Here is a 16,878-nt window from a genome sequence, read left to right on the forward strand (position 1 = left end):
CTTCTCATTTTCTCTTCATTATTCCGTGCAAATCTTTGCATATTTTTCTAAGATCACTGAGCTCATAATTTCTTATACCACAATAGTCTTCCATCATAATCACATACAACTTGTTCAACCATTCCCTAGTTGACAAACATCCCTACAATGCCCAGTTCTTTGCCATCACAAAGAACTGCTTTAAACATTTTAGAACATATATCTTCTTTCCCTTTTTTTTTTTAGTGAGGCAATTGGGGTTAAGTGACTTGCCCAGGGTCACACAGCTAGTAAGTGTTAAGTGTCTGAGGCCAGATTTGAACTCAGGTACTCCTGACTCCAGGGCCGGTGCTCTATCCACTGCGCCACCTAGCCGCCCCTTTTCCCTTTTTCTAACATTGATGAGGGGAAGATTTTTAAAATTATATTACCCTAATGACACCAATGTTGTACTTAGTCTATATTCACTCTTGGTCTCTCAACATGGATGCACCAACATCTTTCTTGATTATACAATACTATGGGTCACCTGAAATTTTGACTCTTTTGTTATCAGTGTTGTTTCATAATTTGAAGCACCAATATAGCAAGAGTATTGTCAATATTGTGAATTAATAACATTACAAGGAAGTTTGTCTGTATGATTACAAGATTCAGGAAGAAAATATGTAGGAGGTGGAAATCGGCCAAAGAGAAGAAAATCTAGTTATAGGTTTTAGAATAAGTGAAAAAAGAAACAGTGATAAAGCATAGAAGAAAGATATTGAATGTGAAAGACACTCTTAGTTGATGAGAAATGAAGTTAGTATTAAGATGTGTTGTAGAAGTGAGAATATATACCTATAAATGTTCAGAAAAAACATTTCTAGACTTCAATAAAACTGTTATCTAACAGATTTCAAGAGTATAGGCTATGATTCGCCTGTCTCTCTGTCTCTCTCTGTCTCTCTCTCTTTCACATGCACACACACACACACACACACACACACACACACACACACACACACACACACACACACACACATGCCACGTACTGAGCTAAATGCTAGGGATATAAAGAAATATAAAATCCTGCCCTTGAGGATCTCACACTTTAAGGAAACAGAAAACTTGAAGACAACTTTGTTGAAATAAGTTCTACATGGGATAAATTTGAAAAAAAAAATAAAGGAAGGAAGGAAGGAGTTAGAATTTAGGTGTTAGAATTAAAAGGATCAAGGAGAGTTTCCTATAGAATGTGGGACTTAAGCTTATACTCAAAGAAGTCAGGGAAACCAATAGGTAGAGTTAAGAAGGAAAAGGATTTCATGAGTGGAGAAAGGCAATCTTAAGTCCCAGAAATGAGACATGAAATGTCTTGTATAAGGTACAGAGATGAGGGCAGTGTCACTGGATGGAAGAGAGAGAATATGGCAGGTGAAGGGTGTAATTTCAAAAAAGCTTAGAAAGTTTGGGAGAGGGTTATGAAAACCTCTGAAAGCCAAACAGAAGATTCAGGTGATTTTATATTTAATGTTGGAGGAATTGGAAGCCAGTGGAATTTATTGAGGTGCTATTGACATGGGGAGACCTATTCTTTTAGGAAGAACGTTGGGACAAGTGAATGGAAGTTGGGCTGGAGTTGGCAGAGACCTCTGTCAGTCAGACCAACCAATAGGCTATTGCAAGAGTACAACTCAAGGAAATTATGGCCTGCACTATGGTGGTGTTAGTGTCAAAGTATAAAAAGGGGTCTATTTGAGAGATGTTATGAAGGCAAAATCAATCAAATTGGGAAATATATTCGATATGGGAATGAGAATGGGGAGTTGAGAATGAACCAGTTGAGAACCTGAGTAACTGTATGAATAGTGGTACCCTCAAAGGTAAGAGGAAAGTAAGGAAGAAGATAGTATTTTGGAGAAAAGATTTTATATTATATTATATTATATTATATTATATTATATTATATTATATTATATTATATTATATTATATTATATTATATTATATTATGTTATGTTATGTTATGTTATGTTATATTGTATTATATTATATTATATTACATTACATTATATTATATTATATTTAAAATTATTAATTTAAATGTCTGATGGAGTGACTACTTCAATCATATAACATACAACAGCAGGGAATTTTGTGCCCTATCTTAAGGGTTAAATTGGTCAAGTTATCATACTTTCATATACTTAAATGAGAAAACAATTAAGGGGGTAGTAACATAAAAAAAAAACACTTCCCTTCTCTTACATGCTATGAGCCTCAACGGAATTCTTGATTGACCACAAAATCAGGCAAAATGTAACTTGAACATTAGATTATTTGGTCCTCTCTGATTTTACTAGGACCAGAACTGAGTCAATAAATTACAAAATTTATTATGTTTATTCCAGACACTGTACTAAATTCTGGAGTTATTAAAAAAAATTCCTCAAGACTCAGCCCTCAATGAACCTATATATGGATTTTCAATAGGAATATAAATTGCTATATACAACATACCTACAGAATAGATAGAAGATCTATCTTCTGGATGGTAATTCACTAGTAACTAGGTGGACTGTTGTAAAGTCCTCATACAGGCAAATGAATGGAATATTGGATTTCAGGGATTCTAAAAGGCAGAGGAAAGGAGGGAAAACATTCCAGAGAATCGACTAGTTTCTAAAGTCTTTCTATTATCACAAAAATTCCAGTGACCATGCATATAACTCCATTGCAGAGTACAAAAGTATTTAAACCATTATAGATTGCCTCAGGCCACCATGATTCTGGACATTCATCCTGACTACTTCCTACTCATCTGTACTACCATTATATCCACTAGACTACTAAACATCTAATGATTATGCTACAGTGGAATTTAATTAATTCACTTTTGGAAATCTCATCCTCCCATGAAACTTTGTTTCATTTTTGAGTTAATAAGTGTAAATTTACTTAGCCTTCTATATCTAAATGACCACAGAATAGCAGACCTTCCTTCTAGCCATCAGTCCCCACCCATCTATTTTCCATTTGCCTACCTCTCATCCCCTCCAGCTCCACCCCCCCCCAATGCATGTCTTCTTGCTCTGGTCCCAAAAGTCAAATCAATATTACCAATGCTGCTCAAAAGTGTGTTGCAATCAGATTTCCTTTGACTCATTCACTTTCCAAAGCAAAACAGCCTTCACTGTGCAGAGCTCCATTATATATAATATTTCTTCCTTTTGAAATAGAAACTCTTTGAAAGGAAAGTGTGTTTTTATTTTGTAATCCTATTCTCAGTGTTTGGCTCATATTAAACCCTTACAAGTTTTTCATTGATTAATTTACTAGCTATCATTCATAATAGGTTAGAAATGTTATTTTTAATATATGCATATATGTATATGTATAATGTGTATACAATGCAATGTATATAGATATGTATACATATCAATGTATAAATATAATAGGGTTTATATTTTTATATTTAATATTGGTATGATCATGCCTACATATATGTATGTAATATCTATATATCTATATTGAACTGTATATATGTAGTATCTTTTGTCTATTTTCCCCCAGTAAAATGAAAGAAAGGGAAGTATGTTAACTTTAAAATTCTTGTTAAATATTAATTGAACTCAGTATGGCGTAATAACTCTCCTTTTAATGAGGCTTTTATCATGTTGATGGAATGAATTAGAGAATCTTAAGGGAACTTTTTTTAAAGTACCAACTTATTAAATACACCAGATTGCCCAAATTTTCCTGAAAAAATATTACTGTGAGGCATAGGGCTCTATTGTAAAGGAAATATAATGGCTATTAATGAAAGAAATTTTGATTATTCTTTTTATTAATTTATATGTTTTGTTATCTTCAAATGAGTTCTATTGAGAATAATTTCAGAGGAGTAGTACTATATTGTTATACATACTATTGGTTCCTTTATTTTTTTGTTGTAATGGTGGTGTTGGAAGTACCTAATAAGAATTAATGCTACTACTGAGTTATCATTTACATCTTCATAAAGATTATTCTGAATCACATTCAAATCTCTAGATGCATCTATTAACTATGACTCACAGTTATGAAAGGATACCATTCTGTAAGTTGTTAGATGTGATGTGCTCATTTGAGAAGATGTCAGATCCAACAATCATTCTTGTTCATACACTGCCAAGGTATGCTCATTTTCTTCTACTAATACATATGAATACACAATGAATAGTCTATCAACTGTCATATTTATCATGAAATATTTATGGAGGATTATAATTTTGTATTGCATGTGTTAAGGGCTAAAATTCTAGCTAGTCTGTCTAAAATATTTAATGAGTGGTCGCCAATAAATTATAAGCTTTAGCAAGAGTTAGACTTTTAAGCATTTATTAAGGAGAATAAGAATTTGGTAAAGAGAGAGAAAGGCCTAGATTCCTATCTATTAAAGGGAGAGCACATTTCTAGCTCCGCTCTCCACCCGAGTCCAGAGGAAAGAGGGCGAGACTGAGGGCCAGTCTCTTCCTTCCTCCTCCCACTAGCCCGCGTCACTTCCTGACACCAAAGAAAAGACTCCTGGTCTTGCCCTCAAAGACCTTCGCTTCATGGGCAGAACTCTTCTACAGTAAGTCTCCAGCAGGTGGCGTCATTCCAATCGTTACACATGTTAATTTTGTTGCTCATTGTGTTACAACACTTTCTGAGATAAGTTATTAGGAGAAAAATATTAAAAATATAAAAGTCATTAAAAGCTGTCTTCAAATATTTCAAAGTAAGGAAGAGATTTTTTTCTTTCTGCATGGTTCAAAAGGGCAGAACTTGGATTAACACATGTCTTAATTCATTGAACTGAAATAGATATAAAGAAGAACTTTTAAAACTACAACTGTCTGATAAAAAAATATGTCGTCCTCCTAGAATAATGAGTTCCCAGGTTCAAGTAGGGAACAGATAATAATTTGTTAGGGCTACATCAAAAAGATTCTGCTAGGGCATAGAAATTTGCATTTGATAAAAATCAAAACCCTTTTCAGATCTAAAAGTATATAATTTATGAATAACACAAATTAAATCACAAAGTTTTTCTTCCATTCAAGAATTTTAAACCATTTTTATGAGATACAAAATGATTTATCATCCATTCATCTTCCTTAACTTAGTGGAGAAGGAAAAATCCCTCCATACTCTGGTCTTCTTAACAACTTGCATGACTCTGGAAAAGTCAACTTAAATTTTATGTTCTTCAGTTTTTTCATGTTAAAAATGCTAACACCAACTGCTGTACCTGTCATATTGATCAGATAGATTTTTATTGGATACAAAGACTTTAATTTTTATTATTATTTACAAAGTGCTTTACTCACAGCAACCACATAAAAGAAGCAATTATAAGTAGAATGGAAGCACAATCATATTAGGTGACCTTGGCTAACCAAAAAGAAATGTTCTATAAGTGCTTGAACTAGGACTGTAACCCAGCTTATTTTAATGTAAATGCAGAGTTCTATCCATTATTTTTGAAGGATTAAATGTAATAATATATTTGCCATCTTCATAAACTTTGGAGATCATTATCCCAACCCCTAATGAATAATGAGTTGCTACCCGAGGGTGCTATCTAGCTATATCAGATGAGATACTAACTGTAATACCCTGAGCATGATGCCTGGCACAAATCAGATGCTTAATAAATGCTCATTTCCTTCTTTTTTCCCTTTTCTATGTCTTCCCCTCAGGGTTCTAGGAATATTTTCAGTGGAGCAATGGAATTCTTCAATGTATTTTCCCCTCCCAATTTCAACTGTCATTGCCAGTTATTATGTCTTTAACATTATCTAAGCCACCTATTAGTATCCCATCATCAATTTAACAAGTAAACTTCAATTAGCTTTTATAAAGTAATATTTGTTGAAAACACATAGCAAAAATAAAGGTACAGGGGGCAGCTAGGTGGCGCAGTGGGTAAAACACCAGCCCTGGATTCAGGAGTACCTGAGTTCAAATCCGGGCTCAGACACTTGACGCTTACTATCTGTGTAACCCTGGGCAAGTCACTTAACCCCTATTGTCCCTCCAAAAAAAACAAAATAAAATATAAATAAATAAATAAATAAAGGTGCAAATGCAGTTACCCTCAAACCAGGGGCATAGTAATTGTCCTACTGATTATCTCCATTAGATTTTTGTTTTCCCCTCAATTGCTGCTCTCCATTAGATTGGGAACTCCTAGAGAACAGGGATTGTTTTCCTTTTCTATATTTGTATTCCTAGCACTTGGCACAGTGCTTGGCACTTAGTAAGCATTCTATAAATGTTTATTGACTGACTGACCGAACCAAGTGGACTTAAACTTTCCAGGGTTGCTATGAAATATACAGCACAAGTCCAACTCTGAATATGGCATAGCACATAGACCCCCTTAAAATTGTTATTCAATGGGTTTAGCTACACTGGTATCGATTCTACTTCGTGGACGTCTGGAATTTTGCTCTTCTGACCCTCCAAGACTAGCAATGTCAAAGTCATCTTATATATTTATGCACATAAGCAGAAGAAAGAATAGAAACAAAGTCACAAAAATAGAGGTACCATGTATTCAAGTCTATGTATAGGCTCAGATCAAAGGGTAGGCAACTGGCTCTAACTCTTTCCCCATGGAAAGGCATATAGAAGTAATTCACATACTTACTGTTCACATAGTAAGTGGAAAGAAAACAATCATATAATTCCTATTCAGACAGTTAAGTAGGGAGCAAGACTCTCCATTTAGCATTTGTGAAATTGGGCTCACCAAAGATGATACATAGATGACATTATCAAGTTTACCACTGTGTGCACACTACTAAGAACTGGGCCATGAATGACCACTCACCACCCCTGAGTTAAGCGAAAATACTTTGAAAACCTAGAGGAAAAATTCTGGTGACCAGCAAGATGGCTGATTAGTCATTCTGCAAAAATCTTGAACCCTTCAACCTGCAAGGAAAGGAATTCTGCACTAAATATAGATTAGATTTAAATTCTCAACATTAGAAAATGGCCCAGAGTGAGGTAAGAATCTTTTTTTTTTTAATTTTGTTTATTTATTTATTTTTTGTGGGGCAATGAGGGTTAAGTGACTTGCCCGGGGTCACACAGCTAGTAAGTGTTAAGTGTCTGAGGCCGGATTGGAACTCAGGTCCTTCTGAATCCAGGGCCGGAGCTTTATCCACTGCACCACCTAGCTGCCCCCAGCAATCTTTTAATACTTAGAATGTTCACTTATAGCTTTCTATATATACCCATCTCCATGTGCATGTAGCAGGGAACAAATCTAAATGACTAATTCCATATTGTTGCACTCTGTCCAAACAATCCCACTCTACCTCCAGACTTTGTGAAACACCAAATATTGACCAAATATGTGAAAGAAAGGAAAACAGTGGAGGGAGAAATGAGGTATACTGAAATTGAGTCCATGAAGGCATCTGTTGCCTCAACTTTAAGAAAATGGCAATTAGATGTTAACTTGGTATTAGTCCCATATCTCAGCGGTAACTCAGGGATAGTATCCAGCCTTATCAACCTCATATACCTTCAAGTGAGGTGGCTAAACTAGATGGGTTGGTTCTTCTGTAAAGGGGGAGGGGCCAGTGAGTGAGGGACAGGGATTTTTTTAAAGTCAAAATACCAGGACATTCAAGAGGAAAAAAAATCAATAAAATGTCAAAACATGATGAAAAGATTCTAAAAATAAGAAGGGAAAAAGCAAAACTAAGAGAGAAATCAGAATATAATTAATTAGTATTACTTAAAAAGTGAATGAGTAGTAGCTGATGGACAGAATTCTGTGTACTTCCAAGAAATCATGGAGAAACCAAATTTTTTTTTTTTTTTGGCGGGGCAATGGGGGTTAAGGGACTTGCCCAGGGTCACACAGCCAGTAAGTGTCAAGTGTCTGAGGCGGGATTTGAACTCAGGAACTCCTGAATCCAGGAGCGGTGCTTTATCCACTGCGCCACCTAGCCGCCCCCGAGAAACCAAATTTTAAGCATCATAATGCATCAAAAAATACAATAACATTCCAAAAGAGGGAAAAAAAATAATAATGACCTTGGGCTAAAAAGAAAATAAAGCTCTCAATTCAGAAAATAAACAATTCAAAATCTAACTTCCAATATCATTTGGAGACTATGAAGAATTGAATCTATATTGGAGAGTATATCTGAATAAAAAAGAGATTAACATATTTGGAGCCCCAAAATATTGAAGTAAATATGACAAAAGAGAAGAAAAGAAGGCAGCATTGTTTAGAAGAACACAGTAATTCTAAAGAAGTCAAAGTGACACTTTGAAAATGAGATGCTGAGAGACAACTTTGAGATCACAGGTTTCTCCCAAAGAACATAACAAATAAAAAAAAACATATATATATATATATATATTAGGAAAAATAGTATAAGAAAATTTATCAGAATATTAATACAGGCCACAAGGTATCACTGACAGAAAAAGCAAACACATTGTTAATAGTGATTAAAAGTAACAATTTTAGTAAAACTTTTTTTTTTCAAAGTGGTCAGGAAGACCTGCAATATAAAGTAAAGGCATTTCAAATAATATGCAACTACTCTACATTCATAAGAAATCACAGAAGTGAATGGAATATCATATTCCAAAAATGGGCAGAGTGAAGCTACCATTTTTAGCAAGTTCTTCCAACAAATTTGTTCTACAACTTAGAGCCAAACCAAATTCTGCATAGGAAGGCTAAGAAAATAACTTTTGAAATATTAGAATTTGTCAAGCAGAACCTAATGACAGCATGAACAATCAAGAAATAATAAAATAAAGTCAAAAGACTGAAAAGATATAAGAAAATGTGAAATTTCTTTTAACAAATTGACCTGACAAAGACATGTTGAGGAAAGACAATTTAAGAATAATTAGATTAAATTCATACCCACAGGATTCTATTAATAAATTTCCCTACAGCTTTTCCAACATTTATTATTTTCCTTTTTTGTTATATTAGCCAATCTGATAAGTGTGAGGTGGTATCTCAGACTTCTTTTAATTTGCATTTCTCTAATCAATATTGATTGATGGCATTTTTTTCATATGGTAATAGATAACTTTGATTTCTTCATCTGAAAACTTCCTGTTCATATCTTTTTACCATTTCTCAAATGGGGAATGACTTATATTCTTATAAATTTGATTCAGTTCCATATATATTTTAGAAATGAGGCCTTAATAAGAAACACTAGCTATAAAAATTATGTCCTAGCTTTTTGCTTTCTTTCTAATTTTGGCAGCATTGCTTCTGTTTCTACAAAAAAATTTCTTTCAATTTAATATAATTAAAATGAAACATTTTGCTTATCATAATATGCTCTATTTCCTGTTCAGTCATAAATCCTTCTCTCCATAGATCTCTCCTAATTTTTCTATGGTTATCACCATTTCTGTCTAAATCATGGACCCATTTTGACCTTATTTTGGTATATTGTATAAGATGTTAGTCTACACCTAGTTTCTGACATACTATCTTCCAGTTTTCCCAGAGGTTTTTGTCAAATAGTGAGTTCTTATCCCAGAAGTTGGAGTCTTTGGGATTATCAAACAGTATATTACTATAGTCATTTACACACTGATCCAACACTCCATGTCTTAGCCAGTACCAAATAGTTTTCATGACTGCTGATTTATAGTATAGCTTTAAATTTGGTATGACTAGGCCACCTTCCTTTGAATTTTTTTCATTAGTTCCCTTGATGTTCTTGTCCTTTTGTTCTTCCAGATGAATTTTGTTATTATTTTTTCTGGCGCTATAAAATAATTTTTAGGTATTCTGATGGGTACAGCACTGAATAAGTAAATTAGGTAGAAGTAAAATTTGTATTATATCAGCCCAGCCTATCCATGAGCAATTGTTATTTTTCCAATTATTTAGACCTGATTTTATTTGTGTGAAAAAATGTTTTGTAATTGTATTCATAGAGTTCCTGGATTTGTCTTGGCAGGTAAACTCCCAAATATTTTATATTGGCTATATATATATTTTAAATGGAATTTCTCTTTCTATTCACTGCTGCTGAGCTTTGATGACCATGTAGAGAAATGCTGACTATTTATGTGGATTAATTTTATATCCTACAATTTGCTAAAGTTGTTAATTGTTTGAAGTAGTTTTTTGGTTGGTTATCTAGAATTCTCTAACGATACCATCATATCATCTGCAAAAAGTGCTACTTTTGTTTCCTCCTTTACTTCCTTTTTCTTCTCTTATTGGAAAAGCTAACATCTCTAGTACAATATTAAATATTAGAGGTGATAATAGACATACCTGTTTCACCCCTGATCTTATTGTGAATGCCTCTAACTTATCCCCATTACATATAAGGTTTGCTGATACTTTTAGGTAGATACTGCTTATCATTTTAAGGAAAGCTCCATTCATTCCTTTGCTCTCTAATTGAGATTGCATCTATTGAGAAAATCATATGGTTTTGATAAGTTTTGTTATTGATGTGGTCGACTATGTTGATAGTTTTCCTAATGTTGAACCAACCCTGCATTCCTAAAATAAATCCCACCTGTTCATAATATATTATTCTGGTGATAACTTCCTATAATCTCTTTGCTAATATTTATTTTTTTTTAATTTTCATCAATATTCATTAGGCAAATTTGTTGATAATATTCTTTCTCTGTTTGGGTTTTACCTGGTTTATGTATCAACAACATATTTTTCTCATAAAAGGAATTTGGTAAAACTCTTTCTTCACCTATTTTTTCAAATAATTTATAGAGAATTAGAATTAATTTTTCTTTAAATGTTTGGCAGAATTCACTTGTAAACACATATGGCCCTAGAGATTTTTCTTAGGGGGTTCATTGATGGCTTTTTCAATTTTGTTTTCTAAAATGAAGCTATTCAAGTCTTTTACTTCCACTTCTGTTAGTATGGGCAATTTATATTCATCCATTTCATTTAGATTGTCTAATTTATTGGCATACAGTTGGACAAAATAGCACCTCATTATTGCTTTAATTTCCACTTTACTGGTAGTAAATTCACACCTTTCAGTTTTGATACCGATAATTTGGTTTCCTTCTTTTTTTTGTTTTTTTTGTTTTTGTTTTTTTTGTTTTTGTTTTTAGGCAATGGGGGTTAAGTGACTTGCCCAGGGTCACACAGCTAGTAAGTGTCAAGTGTCTGAATCCGGATTTGAACTCAGGTCCTCCTGAATCCAGGGCCAGTGCTTTAACCACTGTGCCATCTAGCTGCCCCAGTTTCCTTCTTTTTTAAAAAATCAAATTAACCAAAGGTTTATCTATTTTATTGATTTTTTCACAAAATAATTTGTTTTATTTATTAATTCTATAGTTTTCTTATAATTTTATTAATTTCTTCTTTAATTTTTCAGAATTTCTTATTTAGTATTCTTAATTTATTCCTTTGCTGGTTTGTTTTTAGTTTCATGTCCAACTCATTGATCTCCTCTTCGTCTATTTTATTCATGTAAGCATTTAGAAATATAACATTTCCACTAAGAACTTTTTTTCTGCATCCTGTAAGTTTTGGTATATTATATCATTGTTGTCATTCTCTTGGATGAAGTTTTTGTTTGTTTGACTTATTCATTCTTTAGGATGAAATTATTTAGTTTCCAATTAATTTTCAGTCTATCTTTCCATGGCATTTTATTACACATATTTTTATTGCATCATAATCAGAAAAAGAAGCATTTACCCCTCCTGTCTTCTCCATGTGTGGTCATTTTTTGTGTACATGTCATGTATTGCTGAGAAAAAAAAAGGTATATTCCTTTCTATCTCCATTCTATTTTCTCCAGAGGTCTAGCATATCTAATTTTTTTTTCTAAAATTCTATTCACCTCTTTAATTTCTTACCTATTTTGTGGTTAGAGTTATCTAATTCTGAAAGAGGGAGGTTAAGATCCCCCACTATTATAGTTTTTCTGTCCATTTCCTCTTGTAACTTATTTAACTTCTCTAAGAATTTGGATGCTGTACCATTTGGTGCAATCTATTTTGTATTTATATTACTTCACTGTCAATGGTACCTTTTAGCAAGATGTAGGTTCCTTTCTTATCTCTTTTAATTAGGTCTATTTTTGCTTTTGCTTTTTCTGAGGTAAAGATTGGTACCCCTGCTTTTTTTTTTTTTTACTTCACCTGAAACACAATATATTCTGTTCCAACCTTTTGCCTTTATTTTGTGTATATCTCTCTGCTTCAAATGTGTTTCTTGTAAACAACATATTGTAGGATTGTGGTTTTTAATCCCCTCTGCTATTTGATTCTGTTTTATGGGCAAATTCATCCCATTCACATTGACAGTTATGATTACTAATGTGTATTTCCCTCCACCCTATTTTCCCCTTTGTACTTTTTTCTTCTTTCATCCTGTTCCTCTTCACCAATGTTTTTCTTCTGACCACTGCCTCTCTCAATCTGCCCTCTCTTTTATCAGCCCTTCTCCCTTTTCTTTCCCCTTTCTTCTCCTGTTTCTGCCTTCCCTTCTATCTGTGAGACACCCCCCCCCCTTTTCCCCTTATCCTTCTACTTCCCAACAGGGTAAACTATTATCCAAATGAATGTATATGTTAATCCCTCTTTGAGCCAAATCCAATGAGAGTAAGGTTGAAACAATGCTCACCCTTCCCTTCATTCCCTCTTTTGTAATAAGCTTTTTTCTGCCTCTTTATGTAATATAATTTACCACATTCCACCTCTCCTTTTCTCTTCTCCCAATGTACTTCCTTTTTTTACCCCTTGTGTCGGATAGGTGGACTTGAGTCAGTTCAGATTCTGAGGAGGGGGTGTGGGAATTACTCAGCCCCCAGTCCCTGTTATTGTTAGATTATTCTGTTCATGTTTTATCCCATTGCTAATAACAGAAATCATGTATTTTGCTTTGCTGAACCTGGTACCATCGTACCACCCCTCCCTGTCTACATGACAAGCCCTTAGTCCTTGTTGTTGTTAACCATGTCATTGAGACAACACATTTCTTACTCCCCCCCCCCTTGTTCTATGAACAGGCAAGAAAGATGTCTCCTGCTAGTGCAGACCCCACCCAAATACCTGATTTCCTAAGCCCCAGCTCCTGGTATCATCTTTTCCCTTTTCCTCCTTGCCCCTCCTTACACAGGTGGAGTGGTTTCACCCTTTCCCCCTCCCATGGTTTCACCTTTTCCCCCCCTCCCATTCTCCCCAGCTCTCAGACATAGCTGAGCATGCATCCATACCCTGATCAAGAGATGAACACACATCCTGGGTGACACAGTATTGGATGTCAGATTATGAGCTCACCCTGTGCACTAGGAGACTGCCCCCTCAAAATTTCCATAAAAACCCAACTCATGAGCCCATTAGTGCACTCCTCATCCATTTCATGGGGTTGCCCATTCTCATGAGAATGTAGTAAATCTGTCTCTGCTTGACTTGGTGGTCTCCTCAAATTACTTGGGTAAACTGAGGCAATTTTGTCCCAAACACTCTCAATTTTTTTATATCATCACATCAAAGACAATTTATACCTATATCCTCTATGTCTATTCCTTTTTTCTACACAAATAGAAATACAGTTCACAAGAATTAGAAGTATTATTTTCCCATGTAGGGATGTAAAAAGTTTAACCTTATTGAATATTTTTTTTCTGTTTACCTTCTTATACTTTTCTTGAGATTTATACATGAATATCAAATTTTCTGTTCAATTCTGGTCATTTTATCAGGAAAATCTGTAAGTCCCCTATTTCATCAAATATTCATCTTTTCTCCTCAAATATAATGCTCAGTTTGGCTGGGTAGTTGATTCTTGGTTGCAATTTAAGCTCCTTTGTCTTCCTGGAATACCACATTCCAAGATCTCTTATCCTTTAATGTTGAAGCTGCCAGGTCCTGTGTAATCCTGACTGTGGCTACATGATATTTAAATTATTTCTTTCTATCTGCTTGCAGTATTTTCTCATTCACCTGATAATTCTGGAATTTGGCTACACTATTCCTTGGAGATTTCCTTTTGGGGTATCCTTCAGGAGGCAATTGTTGGATTCTTTCAATTACTATTTTATCCTCTGGTTCTTGATAATTTCCTGGACCATGGTGTCTAGATTCTTTTTTTGAAAATAGCTTTCAGGTAGTCCAATAATTCTTAGATTATTTCTCCTGATTCTATTTTCCAGGTCAATTGTCCAATTATGTATTTCACATTTTCTTCTATTTTTTTTTCATTATTTTGATTCTATTTGATTGATTCCTGGTGTCCTTTGGAGTCATTTTCTAATTTTAAGGCATTATTTTCTTCAGTAAGCTTCTGTACCTCCTTTTTCATTTGGCCAATTTTACTTTTGAAGGAGTTGATTTCCTCAGTGGATTTTTCCCATTTGGCCAATTTTATTTTTTTTTAAAGAATTGTTTTCTTCATTCAACTTTTGTGCTTCCTTTTCCAAGCTGTTGACTCTTTTTTCATAATTTTCTTGCATAACTCATTTTTCTCATCTTTTCAATTTTTTTTTCTTCTACCTCTCATCTTTTTTTTAAAACCATTTTTGAGTTCTTCCAAGCAGGTTTTTTGGTCTTGAGACTAATTCATCTTCCCCCTTGAGGCTTCACATATAGGTGTTTTGAGAGTATTGTCTTCATCTAAGTTTGTGTTTTTGTCTTCCCAATCACCATAGAAACATTCTCTGGTAAGGGTCCTTTTCTGTTCCTTACCCATATTTTAGCCCATTTTGTGACTTTTAATGTTGAGGCCTGCTCCTGAGGCACAGATGCCACTGTTGCAAGCTTCTTGTATTGGGGAACAGGGGCCTGATCCCTTGGCTTTCTGCTCTAAGGCCTCTGTGGCTTGTGGATTCTATAATGCTCTAGGCATGCTCCCTGTTCTGGGATGCACTTGTCCTGTAGGTGGTTCTCTAGCTGGCAGTTTACCCTCTCAGCTTTGTCTGGGGTCTCACAACTCTCCTGTTGTGCCACCAGTATTCTTAGCCAAAACCAAGGGTCCTCAGCAGCTGATCTGTGCTGATGCCAAGAGCCTCTTGCTGACTTGCCCAGACCCCATCTACACTGTGCTGAGTTTTGCTACACTGTGTTCCCCTCTTACTCAAGTGAAACAGACCCTAATTTAGAAAAAGTAATTGAATAAGCCTCAAGGAAATCCCTAAGGGAAAAAATCTCTAGGGCAAGATAGACTTAAAAGTGAATTTTATCAAATTTTTAAACAACAATTAATTCCAATTCAACTTAAATTATTTGGGGAAAACAAGTAAAGAAGTAGTTTACCAAATTCCTTTTTTTTTTTTTAACATTTATATGGTTTTGATACCTAAACCAGGCAGAACAAAAACAGAGGAAGAAAGCTGTAGCCCAAATTTCATAAAGAATATCAATGTAAATTTCAAAAATAAAATACTAGCAAGGAAAAAAAAAGACCTTTAAGGGGCAGCTAGGTGGCCCAGTGGATAAAGCACTGGCCCTGGATTCAGGAGGACATGAGTTCAAATCTACCCTCAGATACTTGACACTTACTAGCTGTGTGACCCTGGGTAAGTCCGTTAACCCTCACTGCCCTGCCAAAAAAAAAAAAAAAACAAGCAAGGAAATAACAGGAATATATCACAAAGATTATATACTATGACCAGGTGGGCTTTATACAAGGAATGCAGTAATAGTTCAATATTAGGAAAACTCTAAGCATAATCGAACCTATCAGTAATAAAAAAAATCATATAATTATCTCAATACTTGTAAAAACATTTTGACAAAAATATATATTCATTTCTATTAAAATGATAGAATTGGGGGCAGCTAGGTGATACAGTGGATAGAGCACCAGCCCTGAATTCAGGAGGACCTGAGTTCAAATCCGGCCTCAGACACTTAACACTTACTAGGTGTGTGACCCTGGGCAAGTTACTTAACCCCAATTGCCTCACCAAAAAAAAAAAAAAAAGATAGAATTGGTTGGTTGGTTGTTTTCCTTCATTTTCAAAGAGGAACAAAATGACATCACTATGTTAGAGTCAAGTTACAGTGTGTCCCACTGTTCCTGATCACACCAATACAAGCTCAGAATGTTCTATCACAGTTTGAGAACAAATAATCCATGTAAATATTTGGTTTGGATTCTCTAAATTTGCAAATTTCACTTTTTTTGAGTTACTTCAATTCTATTTTGCTCATAGAGCACATCAATCCAATGAGGAAATACCATACTGGAAATTCCTGTGTCAGCATCTCCCATATCATGCAAAAAATTCCAAAATTCTTAAGAGATACCTTGAAAGTGTCCTTATATTGCTTTTTCTCACCACCATGTGAGTGCTTGCCCTCTAAGAATTCTCCATAAAATAGTCTTTTAGACAAGTGTATATTTGACATTTGAACAACAGGGCCAGACCATTTGCTATTCACTTCAGTAGTTTGCAGGAGGTGTGCTCTCTGCAGTAGATTTTTAAAGCGTAGTAATAAGTAAGGCTTTATTTAAAATGATAAGTAGTGTCTATCTAAAACTAAGAACAAGAATTATCTATAAAGGGGCAACACTAGAAAGGTTCCAAATAAGATGTGGAGTAAAGAAAAATTGTTCAGAATCTCCACCATTATACAATACAAGACATTCTATGTATAGAAATAAGACAAGGAAAATAAATTGAAGGAATAAACATAGACAATGTGGAAATAAAACTATCAATTTTTTTGCAGATGATATGATCGTATACTTAGAGAACCTTAGAGAATCAATTAATAAAATGGGTTAAAATTTAAAACTTTAATAAGGTTGTAAGATATAAGATAAAACCACATAAACCATCAGGGTTCTTATATACTACCCACAAAATCCAGAAACAAAAGATAGAAAGAGAAGTTACATTTCAAATAAGAGGAGAAAAAATTCAAAAAATATTTGGGG

The sequence above is a fragment of the Dromiciops gliroides genome, chromosome 3 (assembly GCF_019393635.1).
Source record: "Dromiciops gliroides isolate mDroGli1 chromosome 3, mDroGli1.pri, whole genome shotgun sequence".
NCBI classification, from domain to species: Eukaryota; Metazoa; Chordata; class Mammalia; order Microbiotheria; family Microbiotheriidae; genus Dromiciops; species Dromiciops gliroides.